The sequence below is a fragment of the Microcaecilia unicolor genome, chromosome 2 (genome assembly GCF_901765095.1).
Source record: "Microcaecilia unicolor chromosome 2, aMicUni1.1, whole genome shotgun sequence".
Classification (NCBI taxonomy): Eukaryota; Metazoa; Chordata; class Amphibia; order Gymnophiona; family Siphonopidae; genus Microcaecilia; species Microcaecilia unicolor.
This window is the reverse complement of record NC_044032.1, coordinates 209,177,328-209,190,980: the sequence shown is the minus strand read 5'-3', so window position 1 is coordinate 209,190,980 and position 13,653 is coordinate 209,177,328. Positions and strand designations below refer to the sequence as shown.

The 13,653-nt window shown below is 47.7% G+C and overlaps 1 protein-coding gene across 3 annotated transcripts in view; it reads right to left on the bottom strand.

Annotated features, from left to right (window-relative positions):
• Window positions 1-13,653, bottom strand: part of NAA35 (N(alpha)-acetyltransferase 35, NatC auxiliary subunit) — a 212,113-nt gene that overhangs the window by 115,988 nt on the left and 82,472 nt on the right. The gene's annotated exons all lie outside the window — the stretch shown is intronic.

Below are 13,653 nucleotides of genomic sequence, written 5' to 3'. Positions count from 1 at the left end.
AACTACTTCCTTGTGTCTTCTGTAATCAGTCTGTACTTTTTTGTGACAATTGATCACAGATCTATTTGATGACATATCGTTTAAGATATCTTACTTTAACTTTCATTCTCCTCTGTGAAGATCATATCTGCTGAGCCAAGCCGTTTGAATGTTCTATTTTGTTTTCCCTTTCTATGCACTACAGAGGTATTTAAAACATGTTCGGGCTATGAGAAAAAGTGTTACTATTTCCTTCATCATTACTACACTCCTCATCATTTTTTTAAAATATACAATTCATCGATCATAACCTAACATTTCCTCAAATCCAAGCAACCTTCAAGAACTGCTTCTATTATTTGCGACAGCTACGCTACCTCTCTCCTTACATCGAGAAAGTAAATCTTATCTCAGCTGTGCATGCCATGATAACATCAAGACTGGGTTACTGCAATGCACTATACAGTGGTCTGACTACAAAGGGCTTGCACCAGCTCCAGTTGATTCAGAATGCAGCAGCAAGACTCACCGAAGGTTGCAAGCAACTTGACCATATCATGCCATTTTTGCAAAAACTTCATTGGCTACCAGTACAATACAGGGCTAAATTTAAAAATCTATGTCTGATCTTCAAGGCCCTTAAAGGAAATGGTCCCGAGTACCTGAAGAATAGGATGATCCTCCACACACTGCCAAGGACACTAAGGTCCTCTCAAGGACTATCACTAACCACATCCTCTCCAAAAAACATTACACGATATGATACCTGCAAGCGAGCCTTCTCTGGAGTAGCCCCCACACTTAGGAATGCACCGCCTGAAAGGCTCCGCTTAACACAAGACTATCTCTACTTCAGGAAGCATATGAAAGCTTGGCTCTTCAACCAGGCCTAAAATGGCAGAAGTAACTAACTTGTTAGTCTCACTCACACACACAAGGACTGACATGGGCTGCACATACTGCAGGAGGACATGTTTATCCACTCCTACCCTAGCTGAGATAATATTTAACTATCTCTCTGACCTCATGTGCAACTTTCTTTAAATTAGTCACCTTACCTTCGAACACTTCTTACTCTCTTACCTATCTATATGTTTCATCTTTGCTTTACCCTTCACTATCAATTAAAATGTTCTATTAAGTATTGTGTTAACATTGTAAGTAGTATACTATGCCATACTTTGTATTGTTATTTGAATATCTTTATTGTTGTTGTTGCCTATTGCTCATGTTTGATCTATTCTTATTGTATACTGCCTTGAGTGAATTCCTTCAAAAAGGCAGTAAATAAATCCTAATAAAATAAATAAACATAAGTATTGTGAACTAGTCTTGACATATTGTTAAGCTTTTTTGATACAGTTCACATGAAGGCTTTTCTTTTAGATATGGTTCACACCTTTTTCAGTAGTGGCTCAAGACAAGTTATATTATAAGCCTTCTAAGGTCAGGAAAATACCTCCTGTTCCTAAACCTATGTTGGTGCTGCAAAGAAATATCCAATCCTTTTTGGCCTACTCACAGTTACATATACCTAAACAGAGTAGTAGACCATAGCAATAAAGGCAAGTTGAAAAGTGCACACTTACATGATGACATAAGTCTATCTGTGTGTCTCTGTGTGTTCAGTGACGAATGGAGTGAGCCTCTCCAATATGTGCTATTGCTTGGCCAAAACACATTTAAAACCAACTCATCCAGTCTGCACAAATATTATCTATATTGTCCCAGCTTCGAAGCTCCAAAACATGTCCATATGTAACAATCACCCCTTATACAACGATAAATTATGTTTACCTGTTAATTTTTTTTCCTTTATTCCTATCAGACCAGTCCAAAACATTTGGTTGTGCCTGTCAGTTAGCTAATGGAGATAAAGGCTAAAGACTTGTGGGCTCTGCCCTTATAAGGGTACCCTGCAGACAGAGGTCTTCAGTATTTTAAATAGTGAAGTGTTATGACTCAGGGTAGTGAGCCCGTGGTTGGTAGGCAGAACCTATGAAAGACTAAGTCCCCACAGGCAAGAAACCCAGCCAGCTGTAGACAACCAGTTAGGGTAAAACAAGGCAGGCCAAACACAGATTACAAGGCTAAACGGGAACCCAGGAAAGCAGGAGAGAAAACAGGAGAGAAGGTATGCATACAGGGCACAAAGCCTGTACATGCGAGAATCCACTCACTCGGGCCGCAAGGCCGAGCTGGAACCCGTGCACACCAAAAGTAGGAAAGATAAGGCAGTAAGAGATACACTTAAGTAGCAGAACGGCTACACATACATACGAGGGAAAAGAACAAAGAAAGACCAGGATGGAACCCCTCACATAAGCAACGGCAAGCTACAATGTAACACAAGCACTCAAATACGGGAGAAAACAGAAATCCTTGCAGGCAGGCGGAAAATGACACAAAGTGGAGTGTCTGCAGGGATGGCATCTCAGGACCTAAAAAACAGGAATGCAGGCAGGGTGGCTTCCATGTGAGAGCACCAGCACTGGGAGCTGAGCAGTTTAAATCTCCCCTCTTCAGCATCTTGACATCACAGGAATGCGCCGGCACTGAACGCTGCAGGTCCCACAATGGGCGGCATCTACCTTTGCACGTTGGTAGCACGATTTGGACCCGGACTCAAAGTATGGTCGTGATGAAAAGGGTACTTCCCCATTCTTCTAAAGATACATTTGAGTACATTAAGAACATTATCTTGCTTTGTGCTTTGGGAATTTAAAGATTGGGGTTTAAAGGTAAAATTATGTATCATACCTGATAATTTTCTTTCCATTAATCATAGCTGATCAATCCATAGACTGGTGGGTTGTGTCCATCTACCAGCAGGTGGAGATAGAGAGCAAACTTTTGCCTCCCTATATGTGGTCATGTGCTGCCGGAAACTCCTCAGTATGTCGATATCAAAGCTCCATCCGCAGGACTCAGCACTTAGAGAATTACACCCACGAAGGGACACTCTGCCCAGCTCACCACCGCCGAAACGGGGGAGGGGAATTAACCCAGCTCATCCCCACACAAGTGGGGGAGGGGAATCCGTCCAGCTCATCCCCGCGGAGCGGGGGAGGGACACCACACCCGCCGATGCGGGGGGATCTGGCTTATCCTGCAACCGCAACCGCGGGAGGAGCTGACTGACCCTAACACCGCCGAAGCTGGAGGGGTACAAAGCTGCCCTACAGCCGCACGAAGCGGGAGGGAGTGCCGGCAGAATTTAAATCTCAATCCAGCCCCGTAAAACGGAGGGGAGAGGAATGCAGCAGCTCACTGTAACACAAACTCGTCTCAACTCTTGAAGAATCCAAGTGAAAGAAGAACTTGAACACGAAGTCCTCCTGAAGTAACTGAAGGCTAAACTTGAACCTAAAATTCAACCAGAATATAAACAGTACAGATATCTGGGAGGGGCTATGGATTGATCAGCTATGATTAATGGAAAGAAAATTATCAGGTATGATACATAATTTTACCTTCCATATCATCAAGCTGATCAATCCATAGACTGGTGGGATGTACCGAAGCAGTACTCACCCAGGGCGGGACATAGAAATCCCTGACCGCAACACTGAAGCTCCAAACCGGGCCTCCGCCCGAGCAGCCACAGTCAAGCGGTAATGCCTGGCAAAGGGATGGGCCTTCCCCGCGGCCACCCAAGCCGCTGCAATGGCTTCCTTGCCCATCTTGCCACTGTAGGCTTAGAATCCTGCAGACCCTTACGAGGACCTGGAAACAGGACAAACAGATGATCCGATTTCCGGAAATCATTGGTCACTTCCAAGTATCTGATGATGACTCGTCTCACATCCAGAAATTGAGAGCAGAGTATTCCTCTGGGTAGACCTCCCTACGAAAGGAAGGGAGACAGAGCTGCTGAATCACATGGAAGCGAAAAACAATCTTGGGCAGGAAGGAAGGCACTGTGCGAATAGTCACTCCTGCCTCAGTGAACTGCAGAAAAAGCTCTCGACATGAGAGTGCCTGGAGCTCGGAAACTCTTCTGGCTGAAGAGGTAGCCACCAAAAAGACTGCTTTCAACGTCAGGTCTTTCAGAGATGCCCTCGACAAGGGTTCAAAAGGCGGCTTCTGCAAGGCTCTTAGCACCAGGTTGAGATTCCACGCAGGCACCACTGAGTGCAGAGGAGGGTGCAGGTGATTAACTCCCTTGAGAAAGCGCACCACATCTGGCTGCGAAGCCAGGGAAGCACCCTTCAGGCGGCCCCTGAAGCAAGCCAGAGCCGCTACCTGAACTTTCAGGGAACTGAGCGACAGGCCTTTGTCCAGACCTTCTTGCAGGAACGCCAACACTGAAGAAATTGGAGCAGTGAAGGGAGAAAGTGAGCCTGCTTCACACCACGCTGCAAAGATACGCCAAACCCTGGCGTAAGCAGTAGAAGTAGAGCGCTTCCTCGCTCTCAGCATAGTGGCGATGACCTTGTCTGAGAAGTCCTTCTTTCTCAGACGCTGCCGCTCAATAGCCAGGCCGTAAGACCAAAGGGGGAGGGATCCTCCATCACCACGGGACCCTGATGTAACAGGCCCTGCTCCACTGGCAGCCGCAGAGGATCGCCGACTGAGAGCCTGATCAAGTCCTCATACCAGGGACGTCTGGGCCAATCCGGACCCACCAGGATTACCCTGCCGGGATGCTTTGCCACCCGGTCTAGCACCCTGCCCAACATGGGCCAGGGCGGGAACACATAGAGAAGCTCTTGTGTCGGCCACCGTTGGAGAAGAGCATCTACTCCCAGAGATCGAGGGTCCCGTCCTCTGCTGAAAAAACGCGGCACTTGGCAATCGGCCGATGACGCCATCAGATCTAGGCTCGGCTGGTCCCAGCACTTCGTGATGCCCAAGAACGCCTGAGCAGATAGCTGCCACTCTCCGGGCTCCAAGGTATGGCGACTGAGAAAGTCCGCCTTGACATTCATGACTCCGGCAATGTGGGCCGCTGACAGTTGTACCAGGTTCGCTTCCGCCCACTGGCATAGACTCATAGCCTCCTTGGCTAGAGGGGCGCTCTTGGTACCTCCCTGGCGGTTGACATAGGCCACAGCAGTGGCATTGTCCGACAGGACCCGTACAGGCTTCAACACCAGTACCGGGATGAACTCCAACAACACCAACCGAATGGCTCTGAGTTCCAGGAGGTTGATAGACCACTTGCCTCTGCAGGAGACCAGAGCCCCTGCGCTGTCCTTCCCAAGCAGTGGGCTCCCCAGCCCATCAAAGAGGCGTCTGTCGTGACGACAATCCACTCCGGGGTCACCAGAGGCATTCCTGCAGACAACTTGTCCGTCTGCGTCCACCAGCTCAGCGCCTTGCGCACTGCTGTGTCCAAGGGAAGGCGCACAGCATAATCCTCCGACATCGGAGTTCAGCGCAGCAGCAGAGATTGTTGTAGTGGTCTCATATGAGCCCTGGCCCAGGGCACTACTTCCATCGTGGCCGTCATAGAGCCCAACAGCTGCACGTAGTCCCAAGCCCGAATAGGAGAGGCTACTAGGAACTAGTCCACCTGAGCCTGAAACTTGACAATCCGATTGTCTGGCAGGAACACTCTGCCCACTTGGGTGTCGAATCGAACTCCCAGATACTCCAGGGACTGAGTCGGGCGCAGCTGGCTTTACTCCCAGTTGATGATCCACCCCAGGGAGCTCAAAAGAGCAACCACCCGGTTCACAGCTTTGCCGCACTCTGCATAAGAGGGTCTTGGATCAACCAGTCGTCCAGATAAGGATGGACTTGAACTCCTTCCTTCCTCAGGAAGGCCGCGAAGACCACCATTACTTTGGAGAAGGTCCGCGGAGCAGTAGCCAACCCGAACGGGAGGGCTCTGAACTGGAAGTGTCGGCCCATTACTGCAAAACGCAGAAAGCGTTGATGAGGAGGCCAGATGGGAATATGCAAGTACGCTTCCTTGATGTCCAAGGATGCCAGGAACTCTCCTGCCTTCACTGCCGCTATAACAGAGCGGAGGGTCTCCATGCGAAAGTGCTGAACTTTCAAGGCCCAATTGACCCCTTTGAGGTCGAGGATAGGCCGTACAGAACCTCCTTTCTTTGGAACCACACAGAAAAAGGAGTAACATCCCTTGCCAAGCTGATTTTCTGGCACCGGAACGACCGCCCCCAGGCGGATCAGATTGTTCAAGGTCTGCTGCACTACCACAGCTTGGACCGGAGACTTGCAGGGAGAGAGTACAAACCCGTCTTTTAAGGGTCGGCAGAACTCTAGCTTGTAGCCGTCTCTGATGACTTCCAGCGCCCAAGCGTCTGAAGTTATTGTGGTCCACTCGCCCATAAACGAGGACAGCCGTCCTCCAATCTGCACTGGGGCGTGGACCAAGACCCCGTCATTGGGTACGAGACCCTGGGGGAGGACCGGAGGGAGCACCTCCGGGACGGCGGTCTCTGCGAAAGGAATGCTGCTTGGGGGAGAAGTTCCTCTTGAAGGAAGAGGGGGCAGAGGAGCCCGACCTGCCCGGGCGGTACCGACGGGTTTCCTGAAACCGTCCTCTGGAGGTACCAGGGCGAGTACTAGCCCAAGCCCTGACCTCTGGTAACTTCTTGCCCTTAGACGTGCCGAAATCGGTCACGATTTTGTCCAGCTCGACCCCAAAGAGCAGCTTGCCTTTAAAAGGCAATCTAGCCAGGCGGGATTTAGAGGCGTGGTCAGCAGACCAATGTTTCAGCCAAAGCCACTGCCGCGCAGAGATTGTCTGAGCCATGCCTTTCGCTGAGGCCCTCAAGACATCATACAGCAAGTCTGCCAAATAGGCTAAGCCCGATTCCAGGGCCGGCCAATCAGCCCTCAAGGAAAGATCCGAGGGGAAAGCCCGCTGCAACATAGTCAGGTACGCCCTGGCCACATAGGAGCCGCAAATTGAGGCCTGCAAACTTAAAGCAGCTGCCTCAAAGGACGACCTTAAGGCCGCCTCCAATCTTCTGTCTTGGGCGTCCTTTAGGGCCGTGCCACCTTCCACCGGCAACGCCGTTTTCTTAGTCACCGCAGTGATTAAAGAATCCACGGTAGGCCACAGATAGGCCTCACGTTCACTTTCAGTCAAAGGATAGAGGCGGGACATAGCCCTAGCCACTTTAAGGCTCGCTTCCGGGACATCCCATTGAGCTGCAATTAAGGTGTGCATGGCATCATGCACGTGGAAGGTTCTAGGCGGGCGCTTCGTCCCCAGCATAATGGCAGAGCCAACAGGGGCTGAGGGAGAGACGTCCTCCGGAGAGGAAATCTTCAAAGTGTCCATGGCCTGTACCAACAGGTTGGACAAATCCTCTGAGCTAAAAAGCCGCGCTGCAGAGGGGTCATCCGCTCCAACCGAGCGGGGATCCGTCTCCTCCAAGGAATCTGCAAAGGACCGTTGGGAGACCTCAGATACGCTGCCCTCATCTACATCGGAGGAGACAAAGTCCTCCAAGGCCTGTGAATCAACCCGAGGGCGTTTACCTCTGGGAACCTCAACCTCTTTACCAGACGAGGGAGCAGGGGCAGCGTTTTGCATAAGGAAGGCCTGATGCAGCAGCAAAACAAACTCGGGGGAGAAACCCCCCAGACTGTGTACTTCCGCAGCCTGGGCAACAGCCCTAGACGCACCCTCAACCGGCGCTCGCAAGAGCGGGGGAGAGACATGCTGCGCATCCAAAATGGCGTCCGGCGCGACACTCCACGAAGGAGCCGCGCGGGAAGAACGGCGCTTAACTTTAGCCGCTTTTGTGCCGTCGCCCAAATTAAGGGCGTTTATGGCATTAATGTCTCCAACCTCAAGGGCGGCCCAAGAAGAAGCCGTCCGAGCCGCGAGGCCGGCCAAGATGGCGGAGGCGAGGAGCGGGGGATGGGCGTTTATGGCGGGAAAAATCGTCACGCCGGAGGAAGGACCGGGACATTCATCGGCCACGAAACTGTCACCCAACAAGGGCGAATCAGGCTTTAAGACCCCCGCATCCCCTCTAGAAGCGCCCAAGCGATCCGGGGAGCGACTCTTTACGCCCTCGCCCTCCGACGCCATATGCCACGTGGAGATAAATCGGGGAACCCCCTGCCCGCTATAAAAAGGTAAAAATTACCTGCTGTCCGCTCCGAGCTGTAACGACCTGGTGTCCCAGTGAGTAGCTGCAATAAACGTTTAAATAAACGTCGAAATAAACGCCTTTAAGGACGTTCAAAATTTTTTTTTTTTTTTTTAACGGAGCCAGCGGGAGGGAGGAGAAAAGGAGGGACCTGACACCACCAGGTTTGCACTTGCTCAAAAGAGCCCTCAACCCCAGGCACTCAACAAAACCTAAGAATTAGGCTCGGAGGCCTAGCCAGAGCTGCTGCTGTGTGTGACCACCACCTGCTGAGATAGAGAACATACTGAGGAGTTTCCGGCAGCACATGACCACATATAGGGAGGCAAAAGTTTGCTCTCTATCTCCACCTGCTGGTAGATGGACACAACCCACCAGTCTATGGATTGATCAGCTTGATGATATGGAATGAGGAAATGTAGGTTAGTGATAGGCAGAATAAAAATATAAGAAACCAAACTATCAACTAATCTCCATACTCTTTTCCCCTAGTTTTAAAACTTGAACTCCGTATCACAGCATTAACAGATAGCCCCTAGCAGACACTGCAGGACCTAGTTTAGTCATCATCCCGCTCACCCTCCCCAACACCCACCCACCCCTAGCAGAACTCATCACTTATAGTCATTGTAATTAGGATAACAAGCAAGAATACATTTCATTACCTTCTAAGAAAAAACACTAAATAAAATCACACAATATACCATTTAAAGACATTTTTATATTAAAGATATTAGCCTAATACCTTAGCGAGTTTTAAATTATAGAAAAACTCAAAAATACTAAGATGGTGTCAGAAGTCCAACAGCAAGAGGGGTGCTATCCAGTCTTTTGCATTGAGTGTCACATGTATGATTACCTACCAGTTGGTGAGCGGTTATGTGTGTGTGCCCGATGCAAACAGCTCCTAGCTCTCAGAGAATGGGTCCGTTCTCTTGAGGCTCAAGTAGCAGGCTTGGTGGAGCTAAGGAAGACATAGAGGAAACCTACAGGGATGTTGTAGAGAAGTCCCACCTCCAGTCTGATAGCCCTGTGCTTTCTTGGAGGAGGGAGGTCTCCTAAAAAGGAAAGTATCAACCTGAAGTAGGAAGTACTCCTGTAGCTAGGACCTCCCCACCAGGGGATGTACTATCCTCTCGCAACAAGGATATGTCTCCAACTACTGCCCAGGAGGGAAGGGTTAGGACAGCTGTTGTAGTTGGTGATTCGATCATTAGGTAAACAGATAGCTGGGTGGCTGGTGGACGTGCTGACTTGCTTGCCTGGTGCAAAGGTGGCGGACATCACGCATCACCTAGACAGGATATTAGATAGTGCTGGGGAGGAGCTAGCTGTCTTGATACATGTGGGTACCAATAACATAGGAAAATGTGGGAGGGAGGTTGTGGAAGCCAAATTTAGGCTCTTAGGTAGAAAGCTGAAGTCCAGATCCTTCAGGGTCGCATTTTCAGAAATGCTCCCTGTTCCACGTGCAGGCCTCAAAAGGAAGGCAGAGCTCCTTAGTCTCAATGCGTGGTTGAAACAATGGTGCAGGGATGAGGGATTTAGATTTCTTAGAAACTGGGCAATATTCTGGGAAAGGGGGAGACTGTTCCGAAAGGATGGGCTCCACCTTAACCGGGATGGAACCGGGCTGCTGGAGCTTTTAAAAAGGAGATAGAGTAGCTTTTAAACTAGAATGGGGGGGAAGCAGACAGTTGCCCAGGAGCACATGGTTCGGTGTGGAGTATCCTTGAATGATACTATTGAAACAGGACATTTAGGGAGTCCCAATAGAGAAGTTTCAACAATGCTGAAAGTAAGCCAGGTGTGCTTAATAAGAGAGCAGGATAAAAGATACGCACTATCCCCTTCAACTTCTAAGTAGCTTGTAGATCAAAGGAAAAAACACAATTTGAAGTGTTGTATACAAATGCTAGAAGCCTAAAAAATAATATGGGAGAGTTAGAATATATAGCGCTAAATGATGAGATAGATATAAGAGGCATCTCAGAGACTTGGTGGAAAATGGATATTCAATGGGACACTGTGATAGAAGGGTACAAATTGTATCGCAATGATAGAGAGGATCAAATTAGAGGGGGGAGGGGTTGCGCTATATGTTAAAGAGGGAATTGAGTCAAATAAAATAAACATTCCACATGACACAGATAGCAGCGTGGAATCATTACAAATTCCATGTGTGAAGGGAAGGAGTATTCTTGTAGGGATGTACTAACGTCTGCCGGAACAGAATGAACAGATGGATGAAGAAATGTTTACAGAGATTAGGAAAGCTGGCAAATTGGGCAATGCTATAATAATGGGTTATTTCAATTACCCCGATGTTGACTGGATAAATGTTACATCGGGCTGCCAAGGAGATAAAATTTCTAAATTTGATAAAAACAATTGCTTCTTGGAGCAGCTGGTCCAGGAACAGACGAGAGAGGGAGCCATTTTGGATCTCGTCCTTGGTGACGTGCAGGGCACAGTGCGAGAGGTACTGGTGTTGGGTCCCCTGGGAAACAGTGATCATAACATGATCAAGTTTGAGCTACTATCTGGGATGAACCCGCAAAAAAAATCTACTGTAGCTGCATTTAATTTTTGAAAGGGCGACTATAATAAAATGAGGAAAATAGTTAAAAAGAAACTAAAAGGATCAGCTGCAAAGGTTAGGACATTAAATCAAGCGTGGACGTTATTCAAAAATGCCATCTTGGAAGCCCAGTCCAGATGCATTCCGCGTACTTGCAAAGGTGGAAAGAAGAGAAAACGTCAGCCTGCATGGTTAAAAGGTGAAGTAAAAGAGGCCACTATAGCCAAAAGATCGTCCTTCAAAGAATGGAAAAAGGACCTGAAGAAAAAAAAAAGCAACATAAGGCAAGTCAGATACAAAGCATTAATAAAGAAGGCTAAAAGAGAATATGAAGAGAAACTTGCCGCAGAGGCTAAAACTCGCAGTAACAACTTTTTCAGGTATATTAGAAGAAGAAAACCTGCGAGGGAATCCATGGGACCGTCAGATCACAAAAGAGCAAAAGGGGCGCGCTCAGGGAGGACAAGGCTATAGCGGAGAAACTGAATGAATTCTTTGCTTCTGTCTTTATGGAAAAAGATGTAAGAGATCTGCCTGTACCGGAAATGGTTTTCAATGGTGATGATGCGGAGGAATTGAAAGAAATCTCGGTGAACCTGGAAGATGTACTGAGCCAAACTTACAAATTAAAGAGTAGTAAATCACCTGGACCAGATGGCATACATCCAAGGTTACTCAAAGAACTCAAGCATGAAATTGCTGATCTGCTACTAGTAATATGTAACCTGTCGTTAAAATCATCCGTAGTACCTGAAGATTGGAGGGTGGCCAAAGTGACACCGATTTTTAAAAAGGGTTCTAGGGGTGATCCGGGAAATTTTAGACCGGTAAGCCTGACGTCGGTGCCGGGCAAAAGAGTGGAAGCTATTATAAAGAATAAAATTATAGAACATGTAGACAAATATGGTTTAATGGGACAGAGTCAGCATGGGTTCAGCCAGGGGAAGTCTTAACCTCACCAATTTGCTTCACTTCTTTGAAGGCATGAATAAACATGTGGATAAAGGTGAGCCAGTTGATGTAGTGTATTTAGATTTTCAGAAAGCTATTGATAAAGTTCCTCATGAGAGACTCCTGAGAAAATTAGAGTCATGGGATAAGAGGCAAGGTTCTGGTATGGATTAGGAATTGGTTATTGGACAGAAAACAGAGGGTAGGGTTAAATGGTCATTTATCTCAATGGAGGAGAGTGAACAGTGGAGTGCCGCAGGGATCTCTACTGGGACCGGTACTATTTAACATATTTATACATGATATGGCAACCAAAACGACGAGTGAGGTGACCACATCTGCAGATGATACTATTCAAGGTTGTTAAACAAGTGTGGACTGTGAAATATTGCAAGAAGACTTTAGGAAATTGGAAGACTGGATGTCCAAATGGCAGATGAAAAAAATGTAGACAAATGCAAGGTAATGCACATTGGAAAGAATAATCCGAATCACAGTTACCCGATGCTAGGGTCTACACCTTGGGGGTCAGCGCTCAAGAAAAAGATCTGGGTGTCATTTTAGATAATATGCTGAAATCTTCTGCTCAGTGTGCGGCGGCGGCAGCCAAAAAAGCAAACAGGATGCTAGGAATTATTAGAAAAAAATGGTGAATAAGACCAAAAATACTAAAATGCCTTTGTATCGCTCCATGGTGCATCCACACCTTGAGTACTGCATTCTGTTCTGGTCGCCGTATCTCAAAAAAGATATAGCGGAATTAAAAAAGGTTCAAAGAAGAGCAACTAAAATGATAAAGGGGATGGAATGCCTCTCGAATGAGGAAAAGAGGCTAGGGCTCTTCAGCTTGGAAAAGAGATGGCTGAGGGGAGATACGATTGAGGTCTACAAAATCCTGAGTGGTGTAGAACGAGTAGAAGTAAATAGATTTTTTACTTGTTCCACAAGTACAAACACTAGGGGACACTTGAGGAAGTTACGTGGAAATACTTTTAAAACAAATAGGAAGGAAATATTTTTTCACTCAACGAATAGGTAAGCTCTGGAACTCTTTGCCAGAGGAAATGGCTGTTAGCGTATCTGTGGTAAAAAAGGTTTGGACAAATTCCTGGAGGAAAAGTCCATAGTCTGCTATTGGGACAGACTTTTTTGACACGGTGCCCCACAGGAGGCTCTTAAATAAACTCGATGGGCTGAAGATAGGTCCCGAAGTGGTGAACTGGATTAGGAGCTGGTTGACGGACAGACGACAGAGGGTGGTGGTAAATGGAGTTCGCTCGGAGGAGGGAAAGGTGAGTAGTGGAGTGCCTCAGGGATCGGTGCTGGGGCCGATTCTGTTCAATATATTTGTGAGTGACATTGCCGAAGGGTTAGAAGGTAAAGTTTGCCTATTTGCGGATGATACTAAGATTTGCAACAGAGTGGACACCCCAGAGGGAGTGGAAAACATGAAAAAAGATCTGCGGAAGCTAGAAGAATGGCGTAAGGTTTGGCAGTTAAAATTCAATGCGAAGAAATGCAAAGTGATGCACCTAGGGAGTAGAAACCCACGAGAGACTTATGTGTTAGGCGGTGATATGTACTGAGGGGGAGAGGGATCTTGGGGTGATAGTATCCGAGGATCTGAAGGCGACAAAACAGTGTGACAAGGCGGTGGCCGAAGCAAGAAGGTTGCTAGGCTGTATAGAGAGGTGTGACCAGCAGAAGAAAGGAAGTGTTGATGCCCCTGTATAAGTCGTTGGTGAGGCCCCACCTGGAGTACTGTGTTCAGTTTTGGAGGCCGTACCTGGCTAAGGATGTAAAAAAAATTGAAGCGGTGCAAAGAAAAGCTACGAGAATGGTATGGGATTTGCGTTCCAAGACGTATGAGGAGAGACATGCTGACCTGAACATGTATACCCTGGAGGAAAGGAGGAACAGGGGTGATATGATACAGACGTTCAAATATTTGAAAGTTATTAATCCGCAAACAAATCTTTTCCGGAGATGGGAAGGCGGTAGAACGAGAGGACATGAAATGAGATTGAAGGGAGGCAGACTCAAAAAAGATGTCAGGAA